The 13688-nt window shown below is 41.6% G+C and overlaps 62 non-coding genes across 62 annotated transcripts; all 62 read right to left on the bottom strand.

Moving 5' to 3' along the window:
- Positions 1 to 60: 60 nt before the first annotated feature.
- TRNAI-AAU (transfer RNA isoleucine (anticodon AAU)) lies at positions 61 to 134 on the bottom strand. The gene has a single exon. It is a non-coding gene; the product is annotated as a tRNA-Ile (tRNA).
- Positions 135 to 219: 85 nt separating this feature from the next.
- Positions 220 to 293, bottom strand: TRNAI-AAU (transfer RNA isoleucine (anticodon AAU)). Its single transcript has one exon. It is a non-coding gene; the product is annotated as a tRNA-Ile (tRNA).
- Positions 294 to 377: 84 nt separating this feature from the next.
- TRNAI-AAU (transfer RNA isoleucine (anticodon AAU)) lies at positions 378 to 451 on the bottom strand. The gene has a single exon. It is a non-coding gene; the product is annotated as a tRNA-Ile (tRNA).
- An 85-nt stretch (positions 452 to 536) lies between these two features.
- On the bottom strand, positions 537 to 610 carry TRNAI-AAU (transfer RNA isoleucine (anticodon AAU)). Its single transcript has one exon. It is a non-coding gene; the product is annotated as a tRNA-Ile (tRNA).
- An 85-nt stretch (positions 611 to 695) lies between these two features.
- On the bottom strand, positions 696 to 769 carry TRNAI-AAU (transfer RNA isoleucine (anticodon AAU)). The gene has a single exon. It is a non-coding gene; the product is annotated as a tRNA-Ile (tRNA).
- Positions 770 to 854: 85 nt separating this feature from the next.
- On the bottom strand, positions 855 to 928 carry TRNAI-AAU (transfer RNA isoleucine (anticodon AAU)). The gene has a single exon. It is a non-coding gene; the product is annotated as a tRNA-Ile (tRNA).
- Positions 929 to 1013: 85 nt separating this feature from the next.
- On the bottom strand, positions 1014 to 1087 carry TRNAI-AAU (transfer RNA isoleucine (anticodon AAU)). The gene has a single exon. It is a non-coding gene; the product is annotated as a tRNA-Ile (tRNA).
- Positions 1088 to 3012: 1925 nt separating this feature from the next.
- On the bottom strand, positions 3013 to 3086 carry TRNAI-AAU (transfer RNA isoleucine (anticodon AAU)). Its single transcript has one exon. It is a non-coding gene; the product is annotated as a tRNA-Ile (tRNA).
- Positions 3087 to 3171: 85 nt separating this feature from the next.
- TRNAI-AAU (transfer RNA isoleucine (anticodon AAU)) lies at positions 3172 to 3245 on the bottom strand. The gene has a single exon. It is a non-coding gene; the product is annotated as a tRNA-Ile (tRNA).
- An 85-nt stretch (positions 3246 to 3330) lies between these two features.
- Positions 3331 to 3404, bottom strand: TRNAF-AAA (transfer RNA phenylalanine (anticodon AAA)). The gene has a single exon. It is a non-coding gene; the product is annotated as a tRNA-Phe (tRNA).
- Positions 3405 to 3489: 85 nt separating this feature from the next.
- Positions 3490 to 3563, bottom strand: TRNAI-AAU (transfer RNA isoleucine (anticodon AAU)). The gene has a single exon. It is a non-coding gene; the product is annotated as a tRNA-Ile (tRNA).
- Positions 3564 to 3648: 85 nt separating this feature from the next.
- On the bottom strand, positions 3649 to 3722 carry TRNAI-AAU (transfer RNA isoleucine (anticodon AAU)). The gene has a single exon. It is a non-coding gene; the product is annotated as a tRNA-Ile (tRNA).
- An 85-nt stretch (positions 3723 to 3807) lies between these two features.
- On the bottom strand, positions 3808 to 3881 carry TRNAI-AAU (transfer RNA isoleucine (anticodon AAU)). The gene has a single exon. It is a non-coding gene; the product is annotated as a tRNA-Ile (tRNA).
- Positions 3882 to 3966: 85 nt separating this feature from the next.
- Positions 3967 to 4040, bottom strand: TRNAI-AAU (transfer RNA isoleucine (anticodon AAU)). Its single transcript has one exon. It is a non-coding gene; the product is annotated as a tRNA-Ile (tRNA).
- Positions 4041 to 4284: 244 nt separating this feature from the next.
- Positions 4285 to 4358, bottom strand: TRNAI-AAU (transfer RNA isoleucine (anticodon AAU)). The gene has a single exon. It is a non-coding gene; the product is annotated as a tRNA-Ile (tRNA).
- Positions 4359 to 4443: 85 nt separating this feature from the next.
- TRNAI-AAU (transfer RNA isoleucine (anticodon AAU)) lies at positions 4444 to 4517 on the bottom strand. Its single transcript has one exon. It is a non-coding gene; the product is annotated as a tRNA-Ile (tRNA).
- An 83-nt stretch (positions 4518 to 4600) lies between these two features.
- TRNAI-AAU (transfer RNA isoleucine (anticodon AAU)) lies at positions 4601 to 4676 on the bottom strand. Its single transcript has one exon. It is a non-coding gene; the product is annotated as a tRNA-Ile (tRNA).
- An 85-nt stretch (positions 4677 to 4761) lies between these two features.
- On the bottom strand, positions 4762 to 4835 carry TRNAI-AAU (transfer RNA isoleucine (anticodon AAU)). The gene has a single exon. It is a non-coding gene; the product is annotated as a tRNA-Ile (tRNA).
- An 85-nt stretch (positions 4836 to 4920) lies between these two features.
- TRNAI-AAU (transfer RNA isoleucine (anticodon AAU)) lies at positions 4921 to 4994 on the bottom strand. The gene has a single exon. It is a non-coding gene; the product is annotated as a tRNA-Ile (tRNA).
- Positions 4995 to 5079: 85 nt separating this feature from the next.
- On the bottom strand, positions 5080 to 5153 carry TRNAI-AAU (transfer RNA isoleucine (anticodon AAU)). Its single transcript has one exon. It is a non-coding gene; the product is annotated as a tRNA-Ile (tRNA).
- Positions 5154 to 5238: 85 nt separating this feature from the next.
- On the bottom strand, positions 5239 to 5312 carry TRNAI-AAU (transfer RNA isoleucine (anticodon AAU)). Its single transcript has one exon. It is a non-coding gene; the product is annotated as a tRNA-Ile (tRNA).
- An 85-nt stretch (positions 5313 to 5397) lies between these two features.
- On the bottom strand, positions 5398 to 5471 carry TRNAI-AAU (transfer RNA isoleucine (anticodon AAU)). The gene has a single exon. It is a non-coding gene; the product is annotated as a tRNA-Ile (tRNA).
- Positions 5472 to 5556: 85 nt separating this feature from the next.
- Positions 5557 to 5630, bottom strand: TRNAI-AAU (transfer RNA isoleucine (anticodon AAU)). Its single transcript has one exon. It is a non-coding gene; the product is annotated as a tRNA-Ile (tRNA).
- An 85-nt stretch (positions 5631 to 5715) lies between these two features.
- TRNAF-AAA (transfer RNA phenylalanine (anticodon AAA)) lies at positions 5716 to 5789 on the bottom strand. Its single transcript has one exon. It is a non-coding gene; the product is annotated as a tRNA-Phe (tRNA).
- Positions 5790 to 5874: 85 nt separating this feature from the next.
- TRNAI-AAU (transfer RNA isoleucine (anticodon AAU)) lies at positions 5875 to 5948 on the bottom strand. The gene has a single exon. It is a non-coding gene; the product is annotated as a tRNA-Ile (tRNA).
- Positions 5949 to 6033: 85 nt separating this feature from the next.
- TRNAI-AAU (transfer RNA isoleucine (anticodon AAU)) lies at positions 6034 to 6107 on the bottom strand. Its single transcript has one exon. It is a non-coding gene; the product is annotated as a tRNA-Ile (tRNA).
- An 85-nt stretch (positions 6108 to 6192) lies between these two features.
- TRNAI-AAU (transfer RNA isoleucine (anticodon AAU)) lies at positions 6193 to 6266 on the bottom strand. Its single transcript has one exon. It is a non-coding gene; the product is annotated as a tRNA-Ile (tRNA).
- Positions 6267 to 6351: 85 nt separating this feature from the next.
- On the bottom strand, positions 6352 to 6425 carry TRNAI-AAU (transfer RNA isoleucine (anticodon AAU)). The gene has a single exon. It is a non-coding gene; the product is annotated as a tRNA-Ile (tRNA).
- Positions 6426 to 7244: 819 nt separating this feature from the next.
- Positions 7245 to 7318, bottom strand: TRNAI-AAU (transfer RNA isoleucine (anticodon AAU)). Its single transcript has one exon. It is a non-coding gene; the product is annotated as a tRNA-Ile (tRNA).
- Positions 7319 to 7403: 85 nt separating this feature from the next.
- TRNAI-AAU (transfer RNA isoleucine (anticodon AAU)) lies at positions 7404 to 7477 on the bottom strand. The gene has a single exon. It is a non-coding gene; the product is annotated as a tRNA-Ile (tRNA).
- Positions 7478 to 7560: 83 nt separating this feature from the next.
- TRNAI-AAU (transfer RNA isoleucine (anticodon AAU)) lies at positions 7561 to 7636 on the bottom strand. The gene has a single exon. It is a non-coding gene; the product is annotated as a tRNA-Ile (tRNA).
- Positions 7637 to 7721: 85 nt separating this feature from the next.
- TRNAI-AAU (transfer RNA isoleucine (anticodon AAU)) lies at positions 7722 to 7795 on the bottom strand. Its single transcript has one exon. It is a non-coding gene; the product is annotated as a tRNA-Ile (tRNA).
- Positions 7796 to 7880: 85 nt separating this feature from the next.
- On the bottom strand, positions 7881 to 7954 carry TRNAI-AAU (transfer RNA isoleucine (anticodon AAU)). The gene has a single exon. It is a non-coding gene; the product is annotated as a tRNA-Ile (tRNA).
- Positions 7955 to 8039: 85 nt separating this feature from the next.
- On the bottom strand, positions 8040 to 8113 carry TRNAI-AAU (transfer RNA isoleucine (anticodon AAU)). Its single transcript has one exon. It is a non-coding gene; the product is annotated as a tRNA-Ile (tRNA).
- Positions 8114 to 8198: 85 nt separating this feature from the next.
- On the bottom strand, positions 8199 to 8272 carry TRNAI-AAU (transfer RNA isoleucine (anticodon AAU)). The gene has a single exon. It is a non-coding gene; the product is annotated as a tRNA-Ile (tRNA).
- An 85-nt stretch (positions 8273 to 8357) lies between these two features.
- TRNAI-AAU (transfer RNA isoleucine (anticodon AAU)) lies at positions 8358 to 8431 on the bottom strand. The gene has a single exon. It is a non-coding gene; the product is annotated as a tRNA-Ile (tRNA).
- An 85-nt stretch (positions 8432 to 8516) lies between these two features.
- TRNAI-AAU (transfer RNA isoleucine (anticodon AAU)) lies at positions 8517 to 8590 on the bottom strand. The gene has a single exon. It is a non-coding gene; the product is annotated as a tRNA-Ile (tRNA).
- Positions 8591 to 8833: 243 nt separating this feature from the next.
- On the bottom strand, positions 8834 to 8907 carry TRNAI-AAU (transfer RNA isoleucine (anticodon AAU)). The gene has a single exon. It is a non-coding gene; the product is annotated as a tRNA-Ile (tRNA).
- Positions 8908 to 8992: 85 nt separating this feature from the next.
- TRNAI-AAU (transfer RNA isoleucine (anticodon AAU)) lies at positions 8993 to 9066 on the bottom strand. The gene has a single exon. It is a non-coding gene; the product is annotated as a tRNA-Ile (tRNA).
- An 85-nt stretch (positions 9067 to 9151) lies between these two features.
- Positions 9152 to 9225, bottom strand: TRNAI-AAU (transfer RNA isoleucine (anticodon AAU)). The gene has a single exon. It is a non-coding gene; the product is annotated as a tRNA-Ile (tRNA).
- Positions 9226 to 9310: 85 nt separating this feature from the next.
- Positions 9311 to 9384, bottom strand: TRNAI-AAU (transfer RNA isoleucine (anticodon AAU)). The gene has a single exon. It is a non-coding gene; the product is annotated as a tRNA-Ile (tRNA).
- Positions 9385 to 9469: 85 nt separating this feature from the next.
- Positions 9470 to 9543, bottom strand: TRNAI-AAU (transfer RNA isoleucine (anticodon AAU)). The gene has a single exon. It is a non-coding gene; the product is annotated as a tRNA-Ile (tRNA).
- Positions 9544 to 9627: 84 nt separating this feature from the next.
- On the bottom strand, positions 9628 to 9702 carry TRNAI-AAU (transfer RNA isoleucine (anticodon AAU)). Its single transcript has one exon. It is a non-coding gene; the product is annotated as a tRNA-Ile (tRNA).
- Positions 9703 to 9786: 84 nt separating this feature from the next.
- Positions 9787 to 9860, bottom strand: TRNAI-AAU (transfer RNA isoleucine (anticodon AAU)). The gene has a single exon. It is a non-coding gene; the product is annotated as a tRNA-Ile (tRNA).
- Positions 9861 to 10262: 402 nt separating this feature from the next.
- TRNAI-AAU (transfer RNA isoleucine (anticodon AAU)) lies at positions 10263 to 10336 on the bottom strand. Its single transcript has one exon. It is a non-coding gene; the product is annotated as a tRNA-Ile (tRNA).
- An 85-nt stretch (positions 10337 to 10421) lies between these two features.
- On the bottom strand, positions 10422 to 10495 carry TRNAI-AAU (transfer RNA isoleucine (anticodon AAU)). Its single transcript has one exon. It is a non-coding gene; the product is annotated as a tRNA-Ile (tRNA).
- An 85-nt stretch (positions 10496 to 10580) lies between these two features.
- On the bottom strand, positions 10581 to 10654 carry TRNAI-AAU (transfer RNA isoleucine (anticodon AAU)). The gene has a single exon. It is a non-coding gene; the product is annotated as a tRNA-Ile (tRNA).
- An 85-nt stretch (positions 10655 to 10739) lies between these two features.
- On the bottom strand, positions 10740 to 10813 carry TRNAI-AAU (transfer RNA isoleucine (anticodon AAU)). Its single transcript has one exon. It is a non-coding gene; the product is annotated as a tRNA-Ile (tRNA).
- An 85-nt stretch (positions 10814 to 10898) lies between these two features.
- Positions 10899 to 10973, bottom strand: TRNAI-AAU (transfer RNA isoleucine (anticodon AAU)). The gene has a single exon. It is a non-coding gene; the product is annotated as a tRNA-Ile (tRNA).
- A 244-nt stretch (positions 10974 to 11217) lies between these two features.
- Positions 11218 to 11291, bottom strand: TRNAI-AAU (transfer RNA isoleucine (anticodon AAU)). The gene has a single exon. It is a non-coding gene; the product is annotated as a tRNA-Ile (tRNA).
- Positions 11292 to 11376: 85 nt separating this feature from the next.
- TRNAI-AAU (transfer RNA isoleucine (anticodon AAU)) lies at positions 11377 to 11450 on the bottom strand. Its single transcript has one exon. It is a non-coding gene; the product is annotated as a tRNA-Ile (tRNA).
- An 85-nt stretch (positions 11451 to 11535) lies between these two features.
- TRNAI-AAU (transfer RNA isoleucine (anticodon AAU)) lies at positions 11536 to 11609 on the bottom strand. The gene has a single exon. It is a non-coding gene; the product is annotated as a tRNA-Ile (tRNA).
- Positions 11610 to 11694: 85 nt separating this feature from the next.
- On the bottom strand, positions 11695 to 11769 carry TRNAI-AAU (transfer RNA isoleucine (anticodon AAU)). The gene has a single exon. It is a non-coding gene; the product is annotated as a tRNA-Ile (tRNA).
- Positions 11770 to 12013: 244 nt separating this feature from the next.
- Positions 12014 to 12087, bottom strand: TRNAI-AAU (transfer RNA isoleucine (anticodon AAU)). Its single transcript has one exon. It is a non-coding gene; the product is annotated as a tRNA-Ile (tRNA).
- An 85-nt stretch (positions 12088 to 12172) lies between these two features.
- TRNAI-AAU (transfer RNA isoleucine (anticodon AAU)) lies at positions 12173 to 12246 on the bottom strand. Its single transcript has one exon. It is a non-coding gene; the product is annotated as a tRNA-Ile (tRNA).
- An 85-nt stretch (positions 12247 to 12331) lies between these two features.
- On the bottom strand, positions 12332 to 12405 carry TRNAI-AAU (transfer RNA isoleucine (anticodon AAU)). Its single transcript has one exon. It is a non-coding gene; the product is annotated as a tRNA-Ile (tRNA).
- Positions 12406 to 12490: 85 nt separating this feature from the next.
- Positions 12491 to 12564, bottom strand: TRNAI-AAU (transfer RNA isoleucine (anticodon AAU)). Its single transcript has one exon. It is a non-coding gene; the product is annotated as a tRNA-Ile (tRNA).
- A 401-nt stretch (positions 12565 to 12965) lies between these two features.
- Positions 12966 to 13039, bottom strand: TRNAI-AAU (transfer RNA isoleucine (anticodon AAU)). The gene has a single exon. It is a non-coding gene; the product is annotated as a tRNA-Ile (tRNA).
- An 85-nt stretch (positions 13040 to 13124) lies between these two features.
- Positions 13125 to 13198, bottom strand: TRNAI-AAU (transfer RNA isoleucine (anticodon AAU)). The gene has a single exon. It is a non-coding gene; the product is annotated as a tRNA-Ile (tRNA).
- Positions 13199 to 13283: 85 nt separating this feature from the next.
- On the bottom strand, positions 13284 to 13357 carry TRNAI-AAU (transfer RNA isoleucine (anticodon AAU)). Its single transcript has one exon. It is a non-coding gene; the product is annotated as a tRNA-Ile (tRNA).
- Positions 13358 to 13441: 84 nt separating this feature from the next.
- Positions 13442 to 13515, bottom strand: TRNAI-AAU (transfer RNA isoleucine (anticodon AAU)). The gene has a single exon. It is a non-coding gene; the product is annotated as a tRNA-Ile (tRNA).
- An 85-nt stretch (positions 13516 to 13600) lies between these two features.
- Positions 13601 to 13674, bottom strand: TRNAI-AAU (transfer RNA isoleucine (anticodon AAU)). Its single transcript has one exon. It is a non-coding gene; the product is annotated as a tRNA-Ile (tRNA).
- Positions 13675 to 13688: the final 14 nt, after the last annotated feature.

Here is a 13688-nt window from a genome sequence, read left to right as displayed (position 1 = left end):
ATCAAATATATTAAAATGAAGCCAAAACTTTACGGATTTCCAAAGAAAAAACAGTACCTATGGGCCATGGGGGGATCGAACCCACGACCTTCGCGTCATTAGCACGACGCTCTAACCATCTGAGCTAATGGGCCACACAGTTCATACTCTTTCCAAGATATTAAATATATTAAAATGAAGCCAAATTTTTACGGATTTCCAAAGAAAAAACAGTACCTATGGCCCATAGGGGGATCGAACCCACGACCTTCGCGTTATTAGCACGACGCTCTAACCAACTGAGCTAATGGGACACGCTATTAAAACGGTTTCCAAGATATCGAAAATATTAAAATGAAGCCAAAACTTTAAGGATTTCCAAAAAAAAACAGCACCTTTGGCCCATGGGGAGATCGAACCCACGACCTTCGCGTTATTAGCACGACGCTCTAACCAACTGAGCTAATGGGCCACACACTTAACATGCTTTCCAAGATATCAAATATATTAAAATGAAGCCAAAACTTTACGGATTTCCAAAGAAAAAACAGTACCTATGGCCCATGGGGGGATCGAACCCACGACCTTCGCGTTATTAGCACGACGCTCATACCAACTGAGCTAATGGGCCACACACTTGATACGCTTTCCAAGATATCAAATATATTAAAATGAAGCCAAAACTTTACGGATTTCCAAAGAAAAAACAGTTTCTATGGCCCATGGGGGGATCGAACCCACGACCTTCGCGTTATTAGCATGACGCTCTAACCAACTGAGCTAATGGGCCACACAGTTCATACGCTTTACAAGATATCAAATATATTAAAATGAAGCCAAATTTTTACGGATTTCCAAAGAAAAAACAGTACCTATGGCCCATAGGGGGATCGAACCCTCCACCTTCGCGTTATTAGCACGACGCTCTAACCAACTGAGCTAATGGGACACGCTATTAAAACGGTTTCCAAGATATCGAAAATATTAAAATGAATCCAAAACTTTAAGGATTTCCAAAGAAAAAACAGCACCTTTGCCCCATGGGGAGATCGAACCCACGACCTTCGCGTTATTAGCACGACGCTCTAACCAACTGAGCTAATGGGCCACACACTTAACATGCTTTCCAAGATATCAAATATATTAAAATGAAGCCAAAACTTTACGGATTTCGAAAGAAACAAGTTGGGAAAACCAAAATATTACCTCTCCGAATCAAGAGGTCTACTACTACAAACTTATTTACCTAGATATGGAATTATTTCACTTTTTTGAAGTAAAAATTTACGAAATATCGAAGCAGTATTCCAAACATAGCGAATGTACAGTAAAGCAGACGACATTTTACATCCAAATCTTGGACACATGGGAATCAGTCAATGGGGAAAAGAACAGGAAATGAAGTCTACGCTTCAGCTGTTTACCGTATATTCTGATAGCTACATTCACAACTGGTTTGCAGTGTAAACACTATCGCCTCGTCTCACCTCAACAATATTCTTAGTTTGCCAACATGAATGTTAAGGTTAAATAACACCAAAGCTAAATTGTAGCTGGACGCACTAATAGTCAATGCGCACCATAAATGGAATAATAAGTCTGTACCTACTACCCGTTTACCATAAGCCCTTTTACTAATCTAATTGCCACCATCTTTTCTTCTTTTCTTCTATTATAAAATCTTAACCTGATTATTTAAGAGTGTATTTAACTTTCGGCTCACTCTGAACCGTTAATGTCTCTTCATTTCAGACACGAAAATCAAAGCCAAAAGTTTACATCACCTCAGGCCTCAATTATTTACTCTTTGTTTCAAAAATCCTATTGCGGATAATGCGCGCTTGTTACGCCCGCCGGAGTCTTGGTCTTAGTTTTCTTCATGTAATCACTAAACCAAGGATTATTCTATATACAGATGTAGTATAGCTTAAGTAATATATAAACAGCCATTTCAAATAACAATATTAAAAAAAATCTTTGGAATATCAAAATGAAACAGAGCTTTAAAGCTACAAAAGTACTAAATGCATCATAATTACGAAAAATACTTCCACATATTCACTTTATATTATGGAAAAAGGGAATATTAAGGTTCTGTAGGATTTCTTTACACATCAAAACAAGGCTAACTGCTAACGCGACGCACTAGTGTAACAATGGACGGACACACACAGACAAAAACATAAGCTGCTTTTTAACTCTTTCCGTATTAATTTTGAGTTGAGAAACAAGATTATCTTAAATATTAAAATAAATATAATTAATATTAAATATTTTCTTCGTCAGTTGTTTGCCTTATTGAGCGTTACATCGTTTTGATAAAGAACAATTAAACATTCTTGAGAGACCTGACTAATATTGGCGTTTGAAATGAAGCATACGCCCGTTGCGTCGCCTTACTCAAATAGGTAGTATATAAGGGTTTCGAATCGCAGCTATGGATAAGAACATCGCAATTGCGTGAACCTTGGCGGAAGACCCCGTCAATGGAAGGCTAGACGTTTCTCGTAACCCTAGCCGATCGCCGCGTATGTCTTAACCTTGAGGATGATGGTGGTGTTAGAAGCCAGGTGTGCAGACTGGTGTCCATGTGGGATGGACAAAGAATAGAAGATGGTGGTGTTTAGAAGCCAGTAAGTACAGACTGGTGTCCATGTGGAATGGACAAAGACGAGAAGGTGGTGGTGTTTAGAAGCCAGTAAGTACAGACTGTTGTCCATGTGGAATGGGCAAAAGACTAGCAGATGGTGGTGTTTAGAAGCCAATAAGTTCAGACTACTGTCCATGTGGGGTGGACAAATGAACAGAGTTGTTAAACAGGCAATGGAGTAATAGCCTGTAAGTCGAATACAATTTCCGGGACTGTAAATGCGGTCTGGAAATTGAATACACGTTTGCTCCGATTTGCAAACTGCGAACGCGGTCACGTGGGTGTAACAACGGACAGACAGACACACAGACAGACACACAGACACGTCGAAATTAGAACCTCTCCGTGACATACGTCACTCGGAGAGGTAAAAACAGTATCTATGGCCCATGGGGGGATCGAACCCACGACCTTCGCGTTATTAGCACGACGCTCTAACCAACTGAGCTAATGGGCCACACACTTAATTTGCTTTCCAAGATATCAAATATATTAAAATGAAGCCAAAACTTTACGGATTTCCAAAGAAAAAACAGTATCTATGGCCCATGGGGGGAACGAACCCACGACCTTCGCGTTATTAGCACGACGCTCTAACCAACTGAGCTAATGGGCCACACACTTAATTTGCTTTCCAAGATATCAAATATATTAAAATGAAGCCAAAACTTTACGGATTTCCAAAGAAAAAACAGTACCTATGGGCCATGGGGGGATCGAACCCACGACCTTCGCGTTTTTAGCACGTCGCTCTAACCAACTGAGCTAATGGGACACACTCTTAATTTGCTTTCCAAGATATCAAATATATTAAAATGAAGCCAAAACTTTACGGATTTCCAAAGAAAAAACAGTACCTATGGCCCATGGGGGGAACGAACCCACGACCGTCGCGTTATTAGCACGACGCTCTAACCAACTGAGCTAATGGGCCACACACTTAACATGCTTTCCAAGATATCAAATATATTAAAATGAAGCCAAAACTTTACGGATTTCCAAAGAAAAAACAGTACATATGGCCCATGGGGGGATCGAACCCACGACCTTCGCGTTATTAGCACGACGCTCTAACCAACTGAGCTAATGGGCCACACACTTAACATGCTTTCCAAGATATCAAATATATTAAAATGAAGGCAAAACTTTACGGATTTCCAAAGAAAAAACAGTACATATGGGCCATGGGGGGATCGAACCCACGACCTTCGCGTTATTAGCACGACGCTCTAACCAACTGAGCTAATGGGCCACACACTTAATTTGCTTTCCAAGATATCAAATATATTAAAATGAAGCCAAAACTTTACGGATTTCCAAAGAAAAAACAGTACATATGGGCCATGGGGGGATCGAACCCACGACCTTCGCGTTATTAGCACGACGCTCTAACCAACTGAGCTAATGGGCCACACACTTAATTTGCTTTCCAAGATATCAAATATATTAAAATGAAGCCAAAACTTTACGGATTTCCAAAGAAAAAACAGTACCTATGGCCCATGGGGGTATCGAACCCATGACCTTCGCGTTATTAGCACGACGTTCTAACCAACTGAGCTAATGGGATCCACACTTGATATGCTTTCCAAGATATCAAATATATTAAAATGAAGCCAAAACTTTACGTATTTCCAAAGAAAAAACAGTACCTATGGCCCATGGGGGGATTGAACCCACGACCTTCGCGTTATTAGCACGACGCTCTAACCAACTGAGCTAATGGGCCACACACTTAACATGCTTTCCAAGATATCAAATATATTAAAATGAAGCCAAAACTTTACGGATTTCCAAAGAAAAAACAGTACCTATGGCCCATGGGGGGATTGAACCCACGACCTTCGCGTTATTAGCACGACGCTCTAACCAACTGAGCTAATGGGCCACACAGGTCATATGCTTTCCAAGATATTAAATATATTAAAATGAAGCCAAATTTTTACGGATTTCCAAAGAAAAAACAGTACCTATGGCCCATAGGGGGATCGAACCCATGACCTTCGCGATATTAGCACGACGTTCTAACCAACTGAGCTAATGGGATCCACACTTGATATGCTTTCCAAGATATCAAATATATTAAAATGAAGCCAAAACTTTAAGGATTTCCAAAGAAAAAACAGCACCTTTGGCCCATGGGGAGATCGAACCCACGACCTTCGCGTTATTAGCACGACGCTCTAACCAACTGAGCTAATGGGCCACACACTTAATTTGCTTTCCAAGATATCAAATATATTAAAATGAAGCCAAAACTTTACGGATTTCCAAAGAAAAAACAGTACCTATGGCCCATGGGGGTATCGAACCCACGACCTTCGCGTTATTAGCACCACGCTCTAACCAACTGGGCTAATGGGCCACACAGTTCATTTGCTTTCCAAGATATTAAATATATTAAAATGAAGCCAAATTTTTACGGATTTCCAAAGAAAAAACAGTACCTATGGCCCATAGGGGGATCGAACCCTACACCTTCGCGTTATTAGCACGACGCTCTAACCAACTGAGCTAATGGGACACGCTATTAAAACGGTTTCCAAGATATCGAAAATATTAAAATGAAGCCAAAACTTTAAGGATTTCCAAAGAAAAAACAGCACCTTTGGCCCATGGGGAGATCGAACCCACGACCTTCGCGTTATTATCACGACGCTCTAACCAACTGAGCTAATGGGCCACACACTTAACATGCTTTCCAAGATATCAAATATATTAAAATGAAGCCAAAACTTTACGGATTTCCATAGAAAAAACAGTATCTATGGCCCATGGGGGGATCGAACCCACGACCTTCGCGTTATTAGCACGACGCTCTAACCAACTGAGCTAATGGGCCACACACTTAATTTGCTTTCCAAGATATCAAATATATTAAAATGAAGCCAAAACTTTACGGATTTCCAAAGAAAAAACAGTATCTATGGCCCATGGGGGGAACGAACCCACGACCTTCGCGTTATTAGCACGACGCTCTAACCAACTGAGCTAATGGGCCACACACTTAATTTGCTTTCCAAGATATCAAATATATTAAAATGAAGCCAAAACTTTACGGATTTCCAAAGAAAAAACAGTACCTATGGGCCATGGGGGGATCGAACCCACGACCTTCGCGTTTTTAGCACGTCGCTCTAACCAACTGAGCTAATGGGACACACTCTTAATTTGCTTTCCAAGATATCAAATATATTAAAATGAAGCCAAAACTTTACGGATTTCCAAAGAAAAAACAGTACCTATGGCCCATGGGGGGAACGAACCCACGACCGTCGCGTTATTAGCACGACGCTCTAACCAACTGAGCTAATGGGCCACACACTTAACATGCTTTCCAAGATATCAAATATATTAAAATGAAGCCAAAACTTTACGGATTTCCAAAGAAAAAACAGTACATATGGCCCATGGGGGGATCGAACCCACGACCTTCGCGTTATTAGCACGACGCTCTAACCAACTGAGCTAATGGGCCACACACTTAACATGCTTTCCAAGATATCAAATATATTAAAATGAAGGCAAAACTTTACGGATTTCCAAAGAAAAAACAGTACATATGGGCCATGGGGGGATCGAACCCACGACCTTCGCGTTATTAGCACGACGCTCTAACCAACTGAGCTAATGGGCCACACACTTAATTTGCTTTCCAAGATATCAAATATATTAAAATGAAGCCAAAACTTTACGGATTTCCAAAGAAAAAACAGTACATATGGGCCATGGGGGGATCGAACCCACGACCTTCGCGTTATTAGCACGACGCTCTAACCAACTGAGCTAATGGGCCACACACTTAATTTGCTTTCCAAGATATCAAATATATTAAAATGAAGCCAAAACTTTACGGATTTCCAAAGAAAAAACAGTACCTATGGCCCATGGGGTAGGACTGTTCACGAGCCGAGCTGAGCGAGCTTTTTAAAAGCTCGGCTCGGCTCGAGTCAAAAAAACGGCGGCTCGGCTCGACTCGAGCCGAGCTGGGTCTTGGCTCGGCTCTAGCTCGGCTCGGCTCGAAAATGATCGAGCCGAGCCGAGCTGGCTCGATTAATATATACATGTTTAAAAAAATTGCTACTACGAACGTGAACCTTGAGAACGACTATAAATGCCATCCCATGTTTAGAAATGTAGTGGTTCTGTAAAACCAGCTCTTTAAAATATGCTCAAGATTAGAGACGAGAGATTTTTCCCACGCTTTATTTCATGTAAAATTACAACGGAACGCTATTGGTGGAGAGAATAAAGACTAAAAGGAAAGCACTATATCAGTGACTAAGCTCGCGAGCCGGCTCGCGAGTCGTAGTGGCTCGATGCCTGTCGGCTCGGCTCGGCTCGACCATTAAAAAGCTCGCTCGTTAATTAATCGAGCCGCAAAAGTGGCGGCTCGGCTCGGCTCGAACTCGGCTCGCTCGTCACGAGCCCGAGCTGGCTCGAGCTCGTGAACAGTCCTACCATGGGGGTATCGAACCCATGACCTTCGCGTTATTAGCACGACGTTCTAACCAACTGAGCTAATGGGATCCACACTTGATATGCTTTCCAAGATATCAAATATATTAAAATGAAGCCAAAACTTTACGTATTTCCAAAGAAAAAACAGTACCTATGGCCCATGGGGGGATTGAACCCACGACCTTCGCGTTATTAGCACGACGCTCTAACCAACTGAGCTAATGGGCCACACACTTAACATGCTTTCCAAGATATCAAATATATTAAAATGAAGCCAAAACTTTACGGATTTCCAAAGAAAAAACAGTACCTATGGCCCATGGGGGGATTGAACCCACGACCTTCGCGTTATTAGCACGACGCTCTAACCAACTGAGCTAATGGGCCACACAGGTCATATGCTTTCCAAGATATTAAATATATTAAAATGAAGCCAAATTTTTACGGATTTCCAAAGAAAAAACAGTACCTATGGCCCATAGGGGGATCGAACCCATGACCTTCGCGATATTAGCACGACGTTCTAACCAACTGAGCTAATGGGATCCACACTTGATATGCTTTCCAAGATATCAAATATATTAAAATGAAGCCAAAACTTTAAGGATTTCCAAAGAAAAAACAGCACCTTTGGCCCATGGGGAGATCGAACCCACGACCTTCGCGTTATTAGCACGACGCTCTAACCAACTGAGCTAATGGGCCACACACTTAATTTGCTTTCCAAGATATCAAATATATTAAAATGAAGCCAAAACTTTACGGATTTCCAAAGAAAAAACAGTACCTATGGCCCATGGGGGTATCGAACCCACGACCTTCGCGTTATTAGCACCACGCTCTAACCAACTGGGCTAATGGGCCACACAGTTCATTTGCTTTCCAAGATATTAAATATATTAAAATGAAGCCAAATTTTTACGGATTTCCAAAGAAAAAACAGTACCTATGGCCCATAGGGGGATCGAACCCTACACCTTCGCGTTATTAGCACGACGCTCTAACCAACTGAGCTAATGGGACACGCTATTAAAACGGTTTCCAAGATATCGAAAATATTAAAATGAAGCCAAAACTTTAAGGATTTCCAAAGAAAAAACAGCACCTTTGGCCCATGGGGAGATCGAACCCACGACCTTCGCGTTATTATCACGACGCTCTAACCAACTGAGCTAATGGGCCACACACTTAACATGCTTTCCAAGATATCAAATATATTAAAATGAAGCCAAAACTTTACGGATTTCCATAGAAAAAACAGTATCTATGGCCCATGGGGGGATCGAACCCACGACCTTCGCGTTATTAGCACGACGCTCTAACCAACTGAGCTAATGGGCCACACACTTAATTTGCTTTCCAAGATATCAAATATATTAAAATGAAGCCAAAACTTTACGGATTTCCAAAGAAAAAACAGTATCTATGGCCCATGGGGGGAACGAACCCACGACCTTCGCGCTATTAGCACGACGCTCTAACCAACTGAGCTAATGGGCCACACACTTAATTTGCTTTCCAAGATATCAAATATATTATAATGAAGCCAAACTTTACGGATTTCCAAAGAAAAAACAGTACCTATAGACCATGGGGGGAACGAACCCACGACCTTCGCGTTTTTAGCACGACGCTCTAACCAACTGAGCTAATGGGACACACTCTTAATTTGCTTTCCAAGATATCAAATATATTAAAATGAAGCCAAAACTTTACGGATTTCCAAAGAAAAAACAGTACCTATGGCCCATGGGGGGAACGAACCCACGACCTTCGCGTTATTAGCACCACGCTCTAACCAACTGAGCTAATGGGCCACACAGTTCATATGCTTTCCAAGATATTAAATATATTAAAATGAAGCCAAATTTTTAAGAATTTCCAAAGAAAAAACAGTACCTATGGCCCATAGGGGGATCGAACCCTCCACCTTCGCGTTATTAGCACGACGCTCTAACCAACTGAGCTAATGGGACACGCTATTAAAACGGTTTCCAAGATATCGAAAATATTAAAATGAAGCCAAAACTTTAAGGATTTCCAAAGAAAAAACAGCACCTTTGGCCCATGGGGAGATCGAACCCACGACCTTCGCGTTATTATCACGACGCTCTAACCAACTGAGCTAATGGGCCACACACTTAACATGCTTTCCAAGATATCAAATATATTAAAATGAAGCCAAAACTTTACGGATTTCCAAAGAAAAAACAGTATCTATGGCCCATGGGGGGATCGAACCCACGACCTTCGCGTTATTATCACGACGCTCTAACCAACTGAGCTAATGGGCCACACACTTAACATGCTTTCCAAGATATCAAATATATTAAAATGAAGCCAAAACTTTACGGATTTCCAAAGAAAAAACAGTATCTATGGCCCATGGGGGGATCGAACCCACGACCTTCGCGTTATTAGCACGACGCTCTAACCAACTGAGCTAATGGGCCACACACTTAATTTGCTTTCCAAGATATCAAATATATTAAAATGAAGCCAAAACTTTACGGATTTCCAAAGAAAAAACAGTATCTATGGCCATGGGGGGAACGAACCCACGACCTTCGCGTTATTAGCACGACGCTCTAACCAACTGAGCTAATGGGCCACACACTTAATTTGCTTTCCAAGATATCAAATATATTAAAATGAAGCCAAAACTTTACGGATTTCCAAAGAAAAAACAGTACCTATGGCCCATGGGGGGAACGAACCCACGACCTTCGCGTTATTAGTACGACGCTCTAACCAACTGAGCTAATGGGCCACACACTTAATTTGCGTTCCGAGATATCAAATATATTATAATAAAGCCAAAACTTTACGGATTTCCAAAGAAAAAACAGTACCTATGGGCCATGGGGGGATCGAACCCACGACCTTCGCGTTTTTAGCACGTCGCTCTAACCAACTGAGCTAATTTGCCACACACCTGATATGCTTTCCAAGATATCAAATATATTATAATGAAGCCAAACTTTACGGATTTCCAAAGAAAAAACAGTACCTATAGACCATGGGGGGAACGAACCCACGACCTTCGCGTTTTTAGCACGACGCTCTAACCAACTGAGCTAATGGGACACACTCTTAATTTGCTTTCCAAGATATCAAATATATTAAAATGAAGCCAAAACTTTACGGATTTCCAAAGAAAAAACAGTACCTATGGCCCATGGGGGGAACGAACCCACGACCTTCGCGTTATTAGCACCACGCTCTAACCAACTGAGCTAATGGGCCACACAGTTCATATGCTTTCCAAGATATTAAATATATTAAAATGAAGCCAAATTTTTACGGATTTCCAAAGAAAAAACAGTACCTATGGCCCATAGGGGGATCGAACCCTCCACCTTCGCGTTATTAGCACGACGCTCTAACCAACTGAGCTAATGGGACACGCTATTAAAACGGTTTCCAAGATATCGAAAATATTAAAATGAAGCCAAAACTTTAAGGATTTCCAAAGAAAAAACAGCACCTTTGGCCCATGGGGAGATCGAACCCACGACCTTCGCGTTATTATCACGACGCTCTAACCAACTGAGCTAATGGGCCTCACACATAACATGCTTTCCAAGATATCAAATATATTAAAATGAAGCCAAAACTTTACGGATTTCCAAAGAAAAAACAGTATCTATGGCCCATGGGGGGATCGAACCCACGACCTTCGCGTTATTAGCACGACGCTCTAACCAACTGAGCTAATGGGCCACACACTTAATTCGCTTTCCAAGATATCAAATATATTAAAATGAAGCCAAAACTTTACGGATTTCCAAAGAAAAAACAGTACCTATAGCCCATGGGGGGGAACGAACCCACGACCTTCGCGTTATTAGCACGACGCTCTAACCAACTGAGCTAATGGGCCACACACTTAATTTGCTTTCCAAGATATCAAATATATTAAAATGAAGCCAAAACTTTACGAATTTCCAAAGAAAAAACAGTACCTATGGCCCATGGGGGTATCGAACCCATGACCTTCGCGTTATTAGCACGACGTTCTAACCAACTGAGCTAATTGGATCCACACTTGATATGCTTTCCAAGATATCAAATATATAAAAATGAAGCCAAATTTTTACGCATTTCCAAAGAAAAAACAGTACCTATGGCCCATAGGGGGATCGAACCCACGACCTTCGCGTTATTAGCACGACGCTCTAACCAACTGAGCTAATGGGACACGTTATTAAAACGGTTTCCAAGATATCGAAAATATTAAAATGAAGCCAAAACTTTAAGGATTTCCAAAGAAAAAACAGCACCTTTGGCCCATGGGGAGATCGAACCCACGACCTTCGCGTTATTATCACGACGCTCTAACCAACTGAGCTAATGGGCCTCACACATAACATGCTTTCCAAGATATCAAATATATTAAAATGAAGCCAAAACTTTACGGATTTCCAAAGAAAAAACAGTATCTATGGCCCATGGGGGGATCGAACCCACGACCTTCGCGTTATTAGCACGACGCTCTAACCAACTGAGCTAATGGGCCACACACTTAATTCGCTTTCCAAGATATCAAATATATTAAAATGAAGCCAAAACTTTACGGATTTCCAAAGAAAAAACAGTACCTATGGCCCATGGGGGGGAACGAACCCACGACCTTCGCGTTATTAGCACGACGCTCTAACCAACTGAGCTAATGGGCCACACACTTAATTTGCTTTCCAAGATATCAAATATATTAAAATGAAGCCAAAACTTTACGAATTTCCAAAGAAAAAACAGTACCTATGGCCCATGGGGGTATCGAACCCATGACCTTCGCGTTATTAGCACGACGTTCTAACCAACTGAGCTAATGGGATCCACACTTGATATGCTTTCCAAGATATCAAATATATAAAAATGAAGCCAAATTTTTACGCATTTCCAAAGAAAAAACAGTACCTATGGCCCATAGGGGGATCGAACCCACGACCTTCGCGTTATTAGCACGACGCTCTAACCAACTGAGCTAATGGGACACGTTATTAAAACGGTTTCCAAGATATCGAAAATATTAAAATGAAGCCAAAACTTTAAGGATTTCCAAAGAAAAAACAGCACCTTTGGCCCATGGGGAGATCGAACCCACGACCTTCGCGTTATTAGCACGACGCTCTAACCAACTGAGCTAATGGGCCACACACTTAACATGCTTTCCAAGATATCAAATATATTAAAATGAAGCCAAAACTTTACGGATTTCCAAAGAAAAAACAGTACCTATGGCCCATGGGGGGATCGAACCCACGACCTTCGCGTTATTAGCACGACGCTCATACCAACTGAGCTAATGGGCCACACACTTGATACGCTTTCCAAGATATCAAATATATTAAAATGAAGCCAAAACTTTACGGATTTCCAAAGAAAAAACAGTACCTATGGGCCATGGGGAGATCGAACCCACGACCTTCGCGTTATTAGCACGACGCTCATACCAACTGAGCTAATGGGCCACACACTTGATACGCTTTCCAAGATATCAAATATATTAAAATGAAGCCAAAACTTTACGGATTTCCAAAGAAAAAACAGTACCTATGGGCCATGGGGGATCGAACCCACGACCTTCGCGTTTTTAGCACGTCGCTCTAACCAACTGAGCTAATGGGCCACACACCTGATACGCTTTCCAAGATATCTAATATATTATAATGAAGCCAAACTTTACGGATTTCCAAAGAAAAAACAGTACCTATAGACCACGGGGGGAACGAACCCACGACCTTCGCGTTTTTAGCACGACGCTCTAACCAACTGAGCTAATGGGACACACTCTTAATTTGCTTTCCAAGATGTCAAATATATTAAAATGAAGCCAAAACTTTACGGATTTCCAAAGAAAAAACAGTACCTATGGCCCATGGGGGGAACGAACCCACGACCTTCGCGTTATTAGCACGACGCTCTAACCAACTGAGCTAATGGGCCACACACTTAATTTGCTTTCCAAGATATCAAATATATTAAAATGAAGCCAAAACTTTACGGATTTCCAAAGAAAAAACAGTACCTATGGGCCATGGGGGGATCGAACCCACGACCTTCGCGTCATTAGCACGACGCTCTAACCATCTGAGCTAATGGGCCACACAGTTCATACTCTTTCCAAGATATTAAATATATTAAAATGAAGCCAAATTTTTACGGATTTCCAAAGAAAAAACAGTACCTATGGCCCATAGGGGGATCGAACCCACGACCTTCGCGTTATTAGCACGACGCTCTAACCAACTGAGCTAATGGGACACGCTATTAAAACGGTTTCCAAGATATCGAAAATATTAAAATGAAGCCAAAACTTTAAGGATTTCCAAAAAAAAACAGCACCTTTGGCCCATGGGGAGATCGAACCCACGACCTTCGCGTTATTAGCACGACGCTCTAACCAACTGAGCTAATGGGCCACACACTTAACATGCTTTCCAAGATATCAAATATATTAAAATGAAGCCAAAACTTTACGGATTTCCAAAGAAAAAACAGTACCTATGGCCCATGGGGGGATCGAACCCACGACCTTCGCGTTATTAGCACGACGCTCATACCAACTGAGCTAATGGGCCACACACTTGATACG

This window comes from Phalangium opilio, unplaced genomic scaffold (genome assembly GCF_054372755.1).
Source record: "Phalangium opilio isolate 3A_F unplaced genomic scaffold, DU_Popi_V2 ptg000011l_1, whole genome shotgun sequence".
Lineage (NCBI taxonomy): Eukaryota > Metazoa > Arthropoda > Arachnida > Opiliones > Phalangiidae > Phalangium > Phalangium opilio.
The sequence above is the reverse complement of the archived record's forward strand: the minus strand, read 5'-3'. Positions and strand labels throughout refer to the sequence as shown.